This window comes from Gavialis gangeticus, unplaced genomic scaffold, assembly GCF_001723915.1.
Source record: "Gavialis gangeticus isolate Ggan-Ray unplaced genomic scaffold, GavGan_comp1, whole genome shotgun sequence".
Classification (NCBI taxonomy): Eukaryota; Metazoa; Chordata; order Crocodylia; family Gavialidae; genus Gavialis; species Gavialis gangeticus.
In genome coordinates, this window is record NW_017729032.1 from 129,593,000 (window position 1) to 129,596,617 (window position 3,618).

Genomic DNA, 3,618 nt, shown 5'->3' on the forward strand with positions numbered 1-3,618 from the left:
AGTGATTCTCAACCAGGGTGCCACAAGATTCTTTTATGGATGAAGTAGGGTGCTGCATAGTATTAGCACTGTTAGATGGGTAAGCTCCTAGATGTTTTTGGTGCCCAGAACCATATAATATTTAGGCTGCATGCTCAGGAAAATTAAATGGGCTTAATATTATTATTATTATTATTTCTTTTGTTCTATTGAAGGATGTCAGGCGATGTGTATTGTGCTACATCTAAAAGAGAGTCTGATTCTAGTATATTTTATTTGGTTTACAAGGGTTTAATTTTTTCCTATTAGTTGTGAAGAATTAAGTTTCCTGAAACAAAGCTTGACTTAATCTCATCATGTTGTCTTTCACTTTTGCAGCTGTTGCTAGTTTTAAAGTCCTGTGTGTCTGCTTGCCTTGCAACAGTGGGGTTTTTTTCGTTGGCAACTCTGCATAAATACTCGTTTTTATCAACCATAATTCAAAAACAATTCACTTGACTGAAACTTCAGGATGTGTGGGTACTTAAATTGGGTGACCGCATAATTCTGTTGTGCCCTTTGCTTCTCTATCCCATCTTCTGTCTGTTGTTAGCTTGCTTATTTTGTTATGTTTCAGTGCAGAAACTATACCATTCAGTGCAGGACCATACCATTTAGCAAGTTTGTTTTATAAAGTGTCAAGTATGCTTTTAGCTGCTGTCAAATAAATAGGGTAAAGGGCTTAACTGTCACTTCATAAACTTGCAGTTTTTCCCAGTAGAAACTGCATTTGGCCAAAGTAGTCAATTTGATCAGATTTCTTTTTAAATAAAACAGTCCACATGCAAAAAAGTTTTGTTGTTGAATATTGTCTTAGCTTTTATGATGTAATAAAAGAGCTTAAGCTATATTTTTTCTGTTGAAAACAGTAAAGCCCGATGGATTGACAAGAGTATGTCCAGTCATGTGTGCATGCTTTAAATCAGACTTCAGATTGACATAATTTAAGACTAGACTATCCAGCTCCACTCCTGTTACATGCAGAAGCTTCCTGATGTCAGAGTAATTTTTAAATCCTTGATTTAAATTAATTTATAAAAATTATTTAAATTAGTTTCAAAAAGCCACAGCTAATCTGAAAAATATATGCTGTCGCAACTTTAAATAATAAACAACAGTTTTTTCTTTCTCACCGCTGGTAGGTTATGTCATCTGAATTTTACTAAACTACTATTGTCTAAAAACAGTACAAAAATAGTCATTCTGCTCTTTTTCCTTCCAAATCCAGAATGGCACAAAATATTTGTAACTATGTCACAAATTGCTTCTTTTTTTAGCACAAGTAAATTGTTTCGGATTTCAGTACCTTGCCATAAACAAAACTACTGACATTTATTTTGACATCAGTTCTGAAACCAATCGATAGATATTATATAATAAAAGTAAGTTTTATTATTTAGATTAGTTGGTGTTGCTTTCAGAATTAAAATGCTTGATTATACTTGGTTTGTGCCAGCCAAAATCTTTTTCACATAATTATGAAATATGAAGCATCTGTCTGGGACATAGACAAAAGGGACTGAATCTGGGATCTTTGGATATGGAACCCTGTATCCAGTATTGCAGATGAAGGACCAGTGTTTATTGGCTCGAAGACACTACAGGTCCTTACTTATTGGATCCTCAAGTGAAGAGTAGAGGTGAATATATGGTAAGTGTGGCTTACACGCTTTGTTTCTGTCAAGGGAACCACTTCTTAAGCCTGCTGCAGCTCATCCTCCCAGTGGCCACATATTGGACTATGACTCCCGTGAGTAGGTTGAGTTGTCATAGGTTATATTTTCATTCATCTTTTCACAAGATTCCATCGCTGAACTGTTGTTAGATTTACTAGTAGAATACTGAAAAACCTGCCTATTGAAATGGCCCCATACTTTTGTTTATTTATTTATTAGATTTCTATCCTGTCCTATCCAAAGAACTTGGAGCAGCTTAGAGTAAACAAACAGTTCCAGACAGGATTCGTCAAACAGCGCCCCAAAACCGGGGAGCTCTCAGTCTCCCTTCCTCCAACCACTATCTCCCTGGCTGCATCTGCATGCATCTGCACTACTTTCAGCCACACCTCTCAACAACTTATTCATAGAAACCTGTCTTCAGCATAAACCTCTTGTACCTGTTTTGGAACATTTGTTGATTTTTCTGAGTGAAAACTTGCACATGTAAACATTAATTGCAAATACCAAATAGTAACAGAGAGTTGAAGCCTGCTTATAATGATTTTTTAAAACAATTTTTTGCCATTATGTAGCTGCAGTTCAGTAAATGTTATGTTCAATTGCTAAAGCTGTTGAAGATTAAATTTGTTATGTAGAAACAAAACATATTACTGTTAGCTTTAGTATTTGGAGCAGTTCTTTAGGCAGCCTTTTCAAAGTAAAATATGTTAGTTTCTGCTAAATGGGAGTTACTTTTTGTGGTACTTGTCACAGACATTTGTTGTATTTCAGAGTAATCTTGATTAAATGTTTATAGAACTACTGTAATCTATGAAAATTCTCAGCTTTAATATTGCACGAGAATGCACAAGTATCCTTTTGTTTGGAAGCTGTTGAAGTGATTGTTTGTAACAGGGGTGGGCAATTATTTCAGCTGGAGCGGTGCTTAATGAGTTTTGGTGAGGTGTCAAGAGCCACAAGGGTAGCCCTGCCCCTTGACAGGTGCCCCACCCTTTGTTGCCATTTTGGAACTAGAAGTCCTGCCCCTAACCTTTGCCACTGGAAGTCCCTCCCCTTGTCCCAGAAGTACTCCTTTTGGGAGCAGGGTTGCCATCTTGAAACTGGAAAAAATACCCCAAATCTTATACTAAAGAAATCAAACATCTACTATAACTTATTTTTCTTAAATTAAAATATTTTTCTCCTGATTTATGTGTGTTTGCATTGTGTATCTAGAAGCAGTTGCATAGTAACTTAAAATACATTCTTACTTATGTATATTGTGTCTCACCCACTGCTTTGTGGTTCTGAGCAGTGCCACCCTTTGCTGTTCTGCTCCCTGCACCTGTGCCTAGGCCCCAATGATCCCCATGCCCTTCTTGGGAAGCCCTCAGCTGGGGCTCAGGGACTGGGCTACTTAATGCCCTTCCCTTACAAGGCAGCCTTCCCCTGGACAGACTATTCTAGAGGGCCTCTAAGCCTAGCTCTGGTGCCTACCTGGAGTGCTCCCCCACCCCCAAATCTTTCTATCTCTCCCATGCTGCTGCTGCCCTCCCGCCCAGTGGTTTCTGGGACCAGGAGCTCCCCCCAGGCTGGGGCCACATGTCCCAGCACTGGTGCGGGCATATGGCAGGGATGCAGTGTGGCAGTTGCCCCTGCAGCCACAGCTCCCACCAGCAGGTCTTGTCCCTTCCCATGTGGCCAGCTGGACACGCAGGTTGTGTGATTGGTATAGGGTTTGTGGGGGGCTGATGCTTGTGGTGGTGGATGGGTCATACTCGACCTGGGGGGAGGTGGGTAGCGAAGTCCCCCAGGGCTCGGTCCTGGGGCCTGCGCTGTTCAATTTCTTCATCAGCGATCTGGATGATGGGGTGGAAAGTAACCTGTTTAAATTCGCTGATGACACCAAAATTTGGGGGGAGGTGAGCACGCTAGCAGGGAG

At 40.0% G+C, this 3,618-nt stretch overlaps 1 protein-coding gene and 1 long non-coding RNA gene across 5 annotated transcripts in view; one reads left to right on the forward strand and one right to left on the reverse strand.

Annotated features, from left to right (window-relative positions):
• The window catches only part of LOC109302876, a 3,260-nt gene extending 1,499 nt beyond the window's left edge, over positions 1-1,761 (reverse strand). Inside the window, exons 1-2 of the long non-coding RNA XR_002098952.1 lie at positions 1,750-1,761; positions 706-710 (exon numbers count right to left, since the gene is read on the reverse strand). This is a non-coding gene — a long non-coding RNA (uncharacterized LOC109302876). The remainder of the gene's footprint in view (positions 1-705; positions 711-1,749) is intronic.
• Positions 1-3,618, forward strand: part of TPP2 (tripeptidyl peptidase 2) — a 97,702-nt gene that overhangs the window by 3,334 nt on the left and 90,750 nt on the right. The window lies entirely within an intron of this gene.